Below are 13175 nucleotides of genomic sequence, written 5' to 3'. Positions count from 1 at the left end.
TCATCCTCCATCTGAATTTGAAATTCAATCATGCTATGATCACTCATTCCAAGGGGATTGTTTATTAATTCTGTCTCATTACACAGGACCAGATCTAAGATAGCCAGCCCCCTGGTTGGTTCTGTCACATACTGCTCAAGGAACCTGTCCCTTATGCACTCTATGAACTCTTCCTCAAGGCTACCCTGCCCAATTTGAATTGCCGAATCAATATGGAGGTTAAAATTTGCCATGATTATTGCTGTTCCCTTTTTACAAGCCCTCTCTATTTCCTGGTTTATACTCCGACCAACAGAGTTGCTACTGTTAGGGGGCTTATAGATTACGCCCACCAGTGATTTTTCCCTTTATTATTTCTTATCTCCACCCAAACTGTTTCAACATCCTGATCATTTGAGCCAATATCGCTTCTCACTATTGTAGTGATTCTTCCTTTATCAATGGAGCTACCCCACCTCCTCTTCCTTTCTGTCTGTCCTTCCTGATTGTCAAGTACCCCTGAATATTTAATTCCCAGTCCTGGTCACCTTGCAACCATGTCTCTGGACTGGCTTTCAGAACATACCCATTTATTTCAATTTGTGCCGTCAACTCATCTATTTTGTTACAAATGCTGCGTGAATTTAGACAAAGTGCCTTTAAATTTGTTTTTTTACCCTTTTTTCCTGCTTGTTTCCTCTCTCCTTCAAACTCACTTTCCACATTTTTGCTTTCTAATTCCAGCTTTACTCCCCTCCCTACTGAATCTATTTTAAGGTTCCCATCCCCCTGCCAAACTAGTTTAAAACCTCCCCAATAACACTAGCAAACCTCCCCACGAGGATATTGGTCCCGGCTCTGTTAAGGTGCAATCCATCCGGCTTGTACAGATCCTACCTCCCCCAGAAACGGTCCCAATGCCTCAGGAATCTAAAGCCCTCCCGCCTGCACCATCTCTCCAGCCACCTATTTATCTGCTCTATCTTCCTATTTCTGTTCTCACTAGCTCGTGGCACTGGGATTAATCTGCAGATTACTACCTTTGAGGTCCTGCTTTTTAATCTCTCTCCTAGCTCCCTAAACTCTGCCTGCAGGACCTCATTCCTCTTCCTACCTATGTCATTGGTACCGATATGACCACAACCTCTGGCTCTTCGCCCTCTCCCCCCAGAATGACCTGCAGCCGCTCAAAGAAATCCTTGACCCTGGCACCAGGGAGGCAACATCCCATCCTGGAGTCACGTCTGCAGCCGTGGAAACGCCTGTCTGCTCCCTTGACTACCGAATCCCCTACCACTATCGCTCTTCCATTCTTCTTCCTCCCCCCCCCCCCCCCCCGTGCAGCTGAGCAACCTGTGGTGCCGTGGATTTAGCTCTGGCTGTACTCCCCGGAGCCACCATTGCCCTCACCGGTGCTCAGAACAGAGTACCGGTTGGAGAGCGAGATGGACTCCTCAGGGGATTCCTGCCCTGCCTGCCTAGTCTTCCTCTTCTGTCCAGGGGTCACCCACTCCCTGTCTGCCTGCACACTCTTAAGCTGCGGGGTGACCACCTCCTGAAATGTGCTATCCACGTTGCTCTCAGTCGCGCGGATGCACCAAGGTGATTCCAGCTGCCGCTCAAGCTCCAAAACACGGAGCTTGAGTTGGTGCAGCTGGAGAAACCACCTGCACACGTGATCGTCCCAGCTGCGTGAAGCATCCAGGATTTCCCACATGCCACAGGATGTGCAATCCACGGGACTGAGCTGCCCTGCCATCCCTCTAGTTACACTCACAACTATCAAGTAGAACTAAACTCTAAACCACACACCCAGCCACTACTCAGCAAACAGCCAATTTAATAACTGGTTCTCCTTAGATAATAATGATCACTTATATATTTAATTGCAGTTCCTAACCTACAACAATGCAAAAGGTTCCTTAAAGAAAAGAAAAAATACTCACTAATCCACCAGCCAATCACTTACTTGCTTGGCTGTGACGTCACACTTCGATTTTGATTTTTTTTACTTTCTGTCCCTGCTGCAGCTCCCCCGCCCGCTCAGGTCTCGCGATGCTGGCCTCCTCCCGATCGGCCGCTGCTCCAAGCTGCCGCTGCCCTTTGCACTCCTGCACCCGCTCAGGTCTCGCGATGCTGGCCTCCTCCCGATCGGCCGCTGCTCCAAGCTGCTGCCGCCCTTTGTATTCCCCCGCCCGCTCAGGTCTCGCGATGCTGGCCTCCTCCCGATCGGCCGCTGCTCCAAGCTGCCGCTGCCCTTTGTACTCCCCCGCCCGCTCAGGTCTCGCGATGCTGGCCTCCTCCCGACATGCTCAATGACCCAGCCTCCACAGCTCTCTGGGGCAGAGAATTCCACAGATTTACGACTCACTGAGAGAAGAAATTTCCTCTCATCTCAGTTCTAAATGGGCGACCTCTTATTCTGAAACTAAAGCCCCTCGTTCTGGATTCCCCCACGAGTGGAAACATCCTCTCTGCATCTATGAGAGTCTGGGCCTTACATTAAACATCCATAAGACAAAGGTCTTCTACCAACCTGCCCCCGCCACAAACCACTGCTCCCCCGAGATTATCACGATCCACGACAAGACCTTGGACAATTTGGACCACTTTCGATACCTCGGGAGTCTACTGTCAGCAAGGCCAGACATCAATGGTGAAGTCCTACACCACCTTCATTGTGCCAGTGCAGCCTTCGGTCGCCTGACATAAAGATGAACAACATGATCTCAAACTTGGCACCAAGCTCATGGTCTACAGAGCAGTAGTGATACCCGCCCTCCTATATGCTTCAGAGTCATGGACTATGTACAGTAGACACCTCAAGGCACTGGAGAAGTACCACCAACGCTGCCTCTGCAAAATACTGCAAATCCATTGGCAGGATAGGCGCACCATCGTCAGTGTTCTCTCTCAGGCCAATGTCCCGAACATCGAGGCATTGACCATTGCTTGATCAGCGCCGATGGATGGGCCACATTGTCCGCATAACCGATACGAGACTCCCGAATCAAGCACTCTACGGCAAGTGAGTCCCAGGAAGAAAAAGAAAGTGATTCAAGGACACCCTCAAAGCCTCCTTGAAAAAATGAAACATCCCCACCGACTCTTGGGAATCTCAGGCCCAAGGACACGCAAAGTGGAGGAGAAGCATTCGAGAAGGCCGAACCCTAACCCTTTGTCATGAGCACATGGAAGCCAAATACAAACAGTGGAAGGAGCGTGCGACAAACTAAGCACCCCACCCACCCGTCCCTTCAACCAACACCTGCCCCACCTGTGACAGAGACTGGAGATCCCACATAGGACTCATTAGTCACCTTAGAACTCGTATTGGTGTGGGGCAAGTCTTCCTCGACTCCGGGAGGCTGCCGAAGAAGACGAATTTCCAGCTCTTGGTCACTAGCCTTGTAGGTTACAGCACTTCAAAAGAAACAACGACTTACATTTATATAGCACCTTTCACCAGATGTCTCAAAGCCCTTTACAGAGAATTAAGTACTTTTGGAGTTTAGTCACTGTTGTAATGTGGGAAACGCGGCAGCCAGTTTGTGCACAGCAAGCTCCCACAAACAGCAATGCGATAATGACCAGATAATCTGTTTTTGTTATGTTGATTGAGGGATAAATATTTGCCAGGACATTGGGGATAACTATTCAAGTAGTGCAAAATGGGATCTTTTACGTCCACTTGAAAGAGCAGACAGGACCTCAGTTTAACATCTCATCTGAAAGACGGCACCTCCGACAGTGCAGCACTCCCTCAGCACTGCACTGGAGTGTCAGTCTAGATTTATGTGCTCAAGTCCCTGGAGTGGGACTTGAACCCACAACCTTCTGACTCAGATGCAAGTGTGCTACCCAATAAGCCAAAGCTGACCGCTCTTCGAAGGGAAATAGGTCCTCCCGATCCACTCTATCTAGGCCCTTCATAATTTTATACACCTTTAAACCTTCTACCAATTACTTTAAAGCTATGCTCCCCAGTTATTGACCCCTGTGCTAAGGGAAATGAGTCCTTCCTATCCACTCTATCTAGGCCCCTCAAGTGCATATCCAGGTACATTTAAATGTTATGAGGGTTTCTGCCTCTATCACCCTTTCAGATTCACTCCTCAAATCCCCTCTAAACCTTTGACTAATTACATAGAAAATAGATGCAGGAGTAGGCCATTCGGCCCTTTGAGCCTGCACCACCATTCAATATAATCATGGCTGATCATGCAACTTCAGTACCCCATTCCTGCTTTCTCTCCATACCCCTTGATCCCTTTAGACGTAAGGGCCACATCTAACTCCCTTTAGACTATATCGAACGAACTGGCCTCAACAATTTTCTGTGGTAGAGAATTCCACAGGTTCGCAATTCTCTGAGTGAAGAAGTTTCTTCTCATCTCGGTCCTAAATGGCTTACCCCTTATCCTTAGACTGTGACCTCTGGTTCTGTGCATCTCCAACATCGGGAACATTCTTCCTGCATCTAACCTGTCCAATCCCGTCAGAATTGTATATGTTTCTGTGAGATCCCATCTCATTCTTCTAAATTCCAGTGAATATAAACCTAGTCGACCCAGCCTTTCTTCATATGTCAGCCCTGTCATCCCAGGAATCAGTCTGGTGAACCTTCGCTGCACTCCCTCAATAGCAAGAATGTCCTTCCTCAGATTAGGAGACCAAAACTGGACACAATATTCAAGGTGTGTCCTCACCAACATCCTGTACAACTGCAGTAAGACCTCCTGCTCCTATACTCAAATCCTCTCGCTATGAAGGCCAACATGCCATTTGCTTTCTTAACCACCTGCTGTACCTGCATGCCAACATTCAATGACTGATGTACTATGACACCTAGGTCTCATTGCACCTCCCCTTTTCCTAATCTGTCACCATTCAGATAATATTCTGCCTTCCTGTTTTTGCCACCAAAGTGGATAACCTCACATTTATCTACATTATACTGCATCTGCCATGCATTTGCCCACTCACCTAACCTGTCCAGGTTACCCTGCAGCCTCTTAGCATCCTCCTCACAGCTCACACTGCCACCTAGTTTAGTGTCATCTGCAAACTTGGAGATATTACACTCCATTCCTTCGTCTAAATCATTGATGTATATTGTAAGTAGCTGGGGTCCCAGCACTGAACCTTGCGGTACCCCACTAGTCAGTGCCTGCCATTCTGAAAAGGACCCATTTACTCATACTCTTTGCTTCCTGTCTGCCAACCAGTTCTCAATCCACATCAGCACATTACCCCCAATCCCATGTGCTTTAACTTTGCACATTAATCTCTTGTGTGGGACCTTGTCGAAAGCCGTCTGAAAGTCCAAATACACATCAACTGGTTCTCCCTTGACCACTCTACTGGAAACATCCTCAAAAAATTCCAGCAGATTTGTCAAGCATGATTTCCCTTTCACAATTCCATGCTGACTTGGACCTATCATGTCACCTCTTTCCAAATGCGCTGCTATGACATCCTTAATAATTGATTCCATCATTTTACCCACTACCGATGTCAGGCTGACCGGTCTATAATTCCCTGTTCTCTCTCTCCCTCCTTTTTAAAAAAGTGGGGTTATATTGGCTACCCTCCACTCCATAGGAACTGATCCAGAGTCAATGAAATGTTGGAAAATGACTGTCAATGCATCCGCTATTTCCAAGGCCATCTCCTTAAGTACTCTGGGATGCAGTCCATCAGGCCCTGGGGATTTATTGGCCTTCAATCCCATCAATTTCCCCAACACAATTTCCCGACTAATAAAGATTTCCCTCAGTTCCTCCGTACTAGACCCTCTGACCCCTTTTATATCCGGAAAGTTGTTTGTGTCCTCTTTAGTGAATACCAAACCAAAGTACTTGTTCAATTGGTCTGCCATTTCTTTGTTCCCCATTATAACTTCCCCTGATTCTGACTGCAGGGGACCTATGTTTGTCTTTACTAACCTTTTTCTCTTTACATATCTGTAGAAGATTTTGCAGTCCGTCTTAATGTTCCTTGCAAGCTTCCTCTCGTACTCTATTTTCCCTGCCCTAATCAAACCCTTTGTCCTCCTCTGCTGAGTTCTAAATTTCTCCCAGTCCCCGGGTTCGCTGCTATTTCTGGCCAATTTGTATGCCACTTCCTTGGCTTTAATACTATCCCTGATTTCCCTTGATAGCCACGGTTGAGCCATCTTCCCTTTTTTATTTTTACTCCAGACAGGGATGTACAATTGTTGTAGTTCATCCATGCGGTCTCTAAATTTCTGCCATTGTCCATCCACTGTCAACCCCTTAAGTATCATTCGCCAATCTATCCTAGCCAATTCACGCCTCATACCTTCAAAGTTACCCTTCTTTCAGTTCTGGACCATGGTCTCTGAATTAACTGTTTCATTCTCCATCCTAATGTAGAATTCCACCATATTATGGTCACTCTTCCCCAAGGGGCCTTGCACAACGAGATTACTAATTCATCTAGCAGCGTAATGTCGGCGAGTGGTGATTGATTGCCCTGGGAACCAACAGGAAGAGAGGTCAGAGGCCGGAGGGCCCAGGGAGCAGCGTGTTGTGCAACCAATCGCGGTGCTTGAGGGGTGGATCCTGAGTCGGCCTGTCAGGTGAGTCAGTGAGAACCCCTGTTAAACAATTCATTTTTAAAAAGTTAAATCAAGATTTATTTTGTCAACCAAACAGTTTAACATTTGTCAGTATTTTGTTTTCCTGGAGTTCCTATTATAAGTTTCAGACACTTCATTGCCATGTGGACCAAGTGTTTGAAGATCATTCAATTCCCTCTCTACATGTCACTGTTAGTTAAAGGGACAGAGATTGATTTCCTCTCATTGTACATCTGTCATCGTTAAAGTAACATCCTTCCTGTTAGTGAGTCACAGTCTGCACTGGGGGAGACGGCTGGTGGCTTCAGCTTTTAAAATTCTCATCCTCTTGTTCAAATCCCTCCAAGGCCTCGCCCCTCCCTATCTCTGTAACCTCCTCCAGCCCACCAACCCTCTTAATAAGGAGGAACCATTTTCAGTGTCAGAAGGGTCGGTAACCAGAGGGACAGATTTAAGGTGTTTGGCCAATGAACCAAATGCTACATGAGGGGACAAATTAAGCAGTGAGACATTATGACCTGGAACGCACTGCCTGAAAGGGTGGTGGAAGCAGATTCACCAGTAACTTCTTTAGGTGACTCTTTGTGCTCATTGAGGTGATGGAGGTTAGTGCCGGGCAACAGGACATTTTATAAGAACAGAAGAATTAGGAGCAGGAGGAGGCCATACCACCCCTCGAGCCTGCTACGCCATTCAATAGGATCATAGCTTATCTTAAACTTTTTATCAGTCAGAGCATCTCATGTCACCCTCTGGGATTCCTGGGGCAGGGACAGTCTAATTTACATACAGAATATAGCTCCATCGACACTTCCCTGAGAGTGTTTGATGGGACAGTGTAGCGTGAGCTTTACTCTGTATCTAACCCGTGCTGTACCTGCCCTGGGAGTGTTTGATGGGACACTATAGAGGGAGCTTTACTCTGTATCTAATCCGTGCTGTACCTGATTGAAGAGTGCTTCAGACAGACACTTGGTGCTCAGAATACCCCGTTCCCCAGCACTGACATCCATCACCTCCATGAGAATATAATTTAACTGTAACTAAAAGATAAGAGAAACCCATCAGTTCCTCCTCCGGACACAGATCCAGAGGAACAGTGAGTGTCCCGAACATTGTTGTACAGTGTGCTCGATAGTTCCTCCCTGGGTCTAAGCCTTTTGGTGATGATTTGAATTTGATGCCCTCGAGTTACTGACTCGCCGACTGGTGGATATAGTTTATCCTCATTTACCTGATCAAATTCTGACCACTTCCTTCAGATCTCCAATTACCCTTTGTTCTAATGAAAAGAGACCCAGTTTCTCCAATCTCCCCTGATAACTAAAGGCTCTTGTCCCTGGTATCATCTCAGTGAATTTCTCTGCACCCTCTCCATGGCCTTGACATCCTTCCTGGTGTAAGATCCCCAAGACCTGACACAATATTCGAACTGCACCCTAACCAATGATTTGTACAGGTTTACATAGAAACATAGAAATTAGGTGCAGGAGTAGGCCATTTGGCCCCTCGAGCCTGCACCACCATTCAATAAGATCATGGCTGATCATTTAACCTCAGTACCACTTTCCTGCTTTCACTCCATATCCCTTGATCCCTTTGGCCGTAAGGGCCATATCTATCTCCCTTTTGAATATATCTAACGAACTGGCATCAACAACTCTCTGCGGTAGAGAATTCCACAGGTTAACCACTCTCTGGGATCAGGTTTCGGGCCGCGCCTGATTTCCATGCTTAAAACCGCGCCTAAAACTTACCTCGGTATTCTCCCCACTGCTGGAACGTTCCAGGCACTTGGCGCAGCGCAGCACAAGCTGTGGGGGGGCGGAGCCAGGTCCCGGCGCTGCACACACTGCTGGGATCACTGCACATGTGCGCTAGAGTGTGCGTGCATGTGCAGTAGCTCCAGGCAGCCCCCGTTCAGCTCCCGCTCTGCTCCCCCGCCCTGATTGTCCTTGTTGGGGTCCGCCCACCCGGCATCTTGTTCGGAGAGGGCATAGTATTGACTTCCTTTCGTCGGCCGGGCCAATTCAGCCTCCCCGCCCCCCTCCCGCCTCTCCTCCCCCGCCGCCGCCTCTCCTCCCCCGCCCCTCCTCTCTGCACCTCTCCCCCCCTCCCTCTCCACCTCCCTCCCTCTCCTCCCCCCCTCCCCTCCCTCCCTCCCTCTCCCCTCTCCCCCTCCCTCCCCCCTCTCCCCTCTCCCCCTCCCTCCCCCCTCCCCCTCCCTCTCCTCTTCTCCTCCTCCCCCTCACCTCTCCCCCTCACTCCCCCCTCTCCTCTCCCCCTCACTCCCCCCTCTCCTCTCCCCCCACCCGCCCTCTCCTCTCCGCCTCCCTCCCTCTCCTCCCCCCCTCCGTCCCTCCCTCTCCTCCCCCCCCTCCCTCCCTCTCCCCTCTCCCCCTCCCTCCCCCCTCACCCCCTCCCCCTCCCTCCCCCCTCACCCCCTCCCCCTCCCTCTCCTCTTCTCCTCCCTCCCCCTCTCCTCTCCCCCTCCCTCCCCCCTCTTCTCTCCCCCTCACTCCCCCTCTTCTCCCCTCATCCCCCCTCTTCTCTCCCCCTCACTCCCCCCTCTCCTCTCCCCCTCACCCGCCCTCTCCTCTCCCCTCCCGCTCTCCCTCCGCCTCCCTCCCTCTCCTCCCCCCCTCCGTCCCTCCCTCTCCTCGCCCCCCTCCCTCTCCTCTCCCCCCTCCCTCCCTCCCCTCTCCCCCTCCCCCCCCTCCCTCTCCTCTCCCCGCACCCTCCCTCCCTCTCCCCCTCCTTCCCTCCCCTCTCCCCCGCCCTCCTTCCCTGCCCTCCTTCCCTCCCCTCTCCCCTTCCTCTCTCCCCCCTCCCTCTCTCCCCCTCCCTCCCTCTCCTCACCCACCTCCCTCCCTCTCCCACCTCCCTCCCTCTCCTCTCCCACCTCCCTCCCTCTCCCCCCTTCCTCCCTATCCTCTCCCCCCTCCCTCCCTCTGTCTCCTCTCCCCCTCCCTCCCTCTCCTCTCCCCCGACCCCTCTCTCCTCTCCCCCCTCCTCTCTACTCTCCCCCTCTCCTCTCCCCCTCCCTCTCTCCCCCCTCCTCTACCCTCCTCCCTCCCTCTCCTCTCCCCCCTCCCTCCCTCTCCTCTCCCCCTCCCTCCCTCTCCTCTCCCTCCTCTCTCCCTCTCCTCTCCTCCCTCCCTCCCTCTCCTCTCCCCCCTCCCTCCACCCCCTCTTCCCCCTCCCTCCACCTCCTCTCCCCCCCTTCCTCCCTCTCCTCATTCTCTCCCTCTTCTTCTCCCCATTCCCTCCCTCTTCTTCTCCCACCTCCCTCCCTCTCCTCTCCCCCCTCCCTCCCTCTCCTCTCTCCTTCCCTCCCTCTCCTCTCCCCATTCCCTCCCTCTTCTTCTCCCACCTCCCTCCCTCTCCCTCTCCTCTCCCCCTCCCTCCATCTCGTCTCCCTCCCTCCCTCCATCTCCTCTCCCCCTCCCTCCCTCTCCTCTCCCCCTCCCTCTCCTCTCCCCCTTCCTCCTCTCCTCTCTCCCTCCCTCTCCTCCTCCCTCCCTCCCTCCCTCCCTCTCCTCTCCCCCTCCCTCTCTCTCCTCGCCCCTCCTCCCTCTCCTCTCCTCGCCCCCCCTCCCTCTCCTCTCCCCCCTCCCTCCCTGTCCTCTCCCCCATCCCTCCCTCTCCTCTCCCCCCTCCCTCCCTCTCCTCTCCCCATCCCATCCCTCCCTTTCCTCGCCCCCTCCCTCCCTCTCCTCTCCCCCCTCCCTCCCTCTCCTCCTCTCCCCTCTCCCTCCCACTCCTCTCCCCCTCCCTCTCCTCTCCACCCTCCCTCTCTCCCTCTCCCCCCTCCATCCCTCCCTCTCCCCCCTCTCCTCTCATCCCCTCCCTCTCCTTTCCCCCCTCTCCTTTCCCCCCCTCCCTCCCTCCCTCTCCTCTCCCCCTCCCTCTCCTCTCCCCCCTCCCTCCCTCTCCTCTCCCCCCTCCCTCCCTCTCCTCTCCCCCCTCCCTCCCTCTCCTCTCCCCCTCCCTCTCCTCTCCCCCCTCCCATCCTCTCCTCTCCCCCCTCCCACCCTCTTCTCTCCCCCCTCCCACCCTCTTCTCTCCCCCCTCCCACCCTCTTCTCTCCCCCCTCCCACCCTCTCCTCTCCCCCCTCCCACCCTCTCCTCTCCCCCCTCCCTCCCTTCCTCTCCCCCCTCCCTCCCTTCCTCTCCTCTCCCCATCCCTCCCTCTCCTCTCCCTCATCCCTCCCTCTCCTCTCCCTCATCCCTCCCTCTCCTCTCCCCATTCCTCCCTCTCCTCTCCCTCATCCCTCCCTCTCCTCTCCCCCATCCCACCCTCTCCTCTCCCCCATCCCTCCCTCTCCTCTCCCCATCCCTCCCTCTCCTCTCCCTCATCCCTCCCACTCCTCTCCCCCATCCCTCCCACTCCTCTCCCCCATCCCTCCCCCCTTCCTCCCCCCACCCCTCTCTGTCAGAAACACAGAGGAACACTGACAGACAGAGAGAGAGAGAGACACGCGGGTTGGCGGGGGGCGTCCCAGCACCCTGTTGGAGGGCTCCCGGTGCTGCAGTCGGTTAGTAGGAACTTAATTTTTTATTTATTGATTTTAAAAATGTATTTATTTATTTATTTATTTTGATTGATTTATTGGTTGATTTATTGATTTATTTATCATTTATTATTGATGATGGCTCTTTATTTGTAAAAGTGATGTGTTTCATGTTTGTAAACTCCCCCCCCCACCCCTCCACCGCCCCCCCCATCTCTCATTCCTTACGCCTGATTTCTAAGTGTAGGCAAGGATTTTCTGAGCATACAAAAATCTACACTAACTCCATTCTAAGTTAGTTTGGAGTAAGTTTTCGCTGCCTAAACTTGCAAAACAGGCGTAAGTGGCCGGATACGCGCGCTTTTGAAAAAAAAAGATCTGTTCTAAAATGAAACTGTTCTAACTGACTAGAACTGGAGCAAACTGAATGCTGAGAATTGCAATTTCTAAGATACTCCATTCTAAACTAGTTGCTCCACAAAAATAGGAGCAACTCAGGCCGAAACTTGACCCGTCTGGATGAAGAAGTTTCTTCTCATCTCGGTCCCAAATGGCTTATCCCTTATTCTTAGACTGTTGCCCCTGGTTCTGGAACTCCCCAGCAACGGGAACATTCTTCCTGCCTCTAACCTGTCCCATCCCGTCAGAATTTTATACGTTTCCAGGAGATCCCCTCTCATTCTTCTAAACTCCAATGGATACAAGCCCAGTTGATCCAGTCTCTCCTCATATGTCAGTCCTGCCATCCCGGGAATCAATCCGGTGAACATTTTCTGTACTACCTTAATAGCAAGACCATCCTTCCTCAGATTAGGAGACCAAAACTGAATCCTCTAGCTATGAAGGCCAACATGCCATTTGCCTTCTTCACCGCCTGCTGTACCTGCATGCCAAACTTCAATGAATGATGTACCATGACACCCAGGTCTCATTGCAACTCCCCTTTTCCTAATCTGTCAGCATTCAGATAATGTTCTGTCTTCCTGTTCTTGCCCCCAAAGTGGGTAACCTCACATTTATCCACATTATACTGCATTTGCCCACTCACCTAACCTGTCCAAGTCACCCTGCAGCCTCTTAGCATCCTCCTCACAGCTCACACCGCCACTCAGCTTAGTGTCATCTGCAAACTTGGAGATATTACATTCAATTCCTTCATCTAAATCATTGATGTATATTGTAAATAGCTGGGGTCCCAGCACTGAACCCTGCGGCACCCCACTGGTCACTGCCTGCCATTCTGAAAAGGACCCGTTTATTCTGACTCTCTGCTTCCTGTCTGCCAACCAGTTCTCAATCCACGTCAATACATTACCCCCAATACCATGTGCTTTAATTTTGCACACTAATCTCTTGTGTGGGACCTTGTCAAAAGCCTTTTGAAAGTCCAAATACACCACATCCACTGGTTCTCCCTTGTCCACTTTACTAGTTACATCCTCAAAAAATTCTAGAAGTTTTGTCAAGCATGATTTCCCTTTCATAAATCCATGCTGACTTGGACCGATCCTGTCACTGCTTTTCAAATGCGCTGCTATTTCATCTTTAATAATTTATTCCAACAGTTTCCCCACTACTGATGTCAGGCTAACCGGTCTATAATTCCACATTTACTCTCTCTCTACTTTTTTTTAAAGTGGTGTTACATTAGCTACCCTCCAGTCCATAGGAACTGATCCAGAGTCAATAGAATGTTGGAAAATGATCACCAATGGATCCACTATTTCCAGGGCCACTTCCTTAAGTACTCTGGGATGCAGCCTATTAGGCGCTGGGGATTTATCAGCCTTCAATCCCATCAATTTCCCTAACACAGTTTCCTGACTAATAAGGATTTTCTTCAGTTCCTCCTTTTTGCTGGACCCTCGAACCCCTAGTATTTCCGGAAAATTATTTGTACCTTCTTTAGTGAAGACAGATCTAAAGTATTTGTTCAATTGGTCTGCCAGTTCTTTGTTTCCCATTATAAATTCACCTGATTCTGACTGCAAAGGACCTACGTTTGTCTTCACTAATCTTTTTCTCTTTACATATATCTATAGAAGCTTTTGCAGTCAGTTTTTACGTTCCCTGCAAGC

General features: G+C 50.9%; 1 pseudogene; it reads left to right on the top strand.

Annotated features, from left to right (window-relative positions):
- The window catches only part of LOC139256380 (zinc finger protein 235-like), a 34945-nt pseudogene that overhangs the window by 3098 nt on the left and 18672 nt on the right, over window positions 1-13175 (top strand).

This window comes from Pristiophorus japonicus, unplaced genomic scaffold, assembly GCF_044704955.1.
Source record: "Pristiophorus japonicus isolate sPriJap1 unplaced genomic scaffold, sPriJap1.hap1 HAP1_SCAFFOLD_717, whole genome shotgun sequence".
Lineage (NCBI taxonomy): Eukaryota > Metazoa > Chordata > Chondrichthyes > Pristiophoridae > Pristiophorus > Pristiophorus japonicus.
This window is presented reverse-complemented; position numbering and strand designations above follow the sequence as displayed.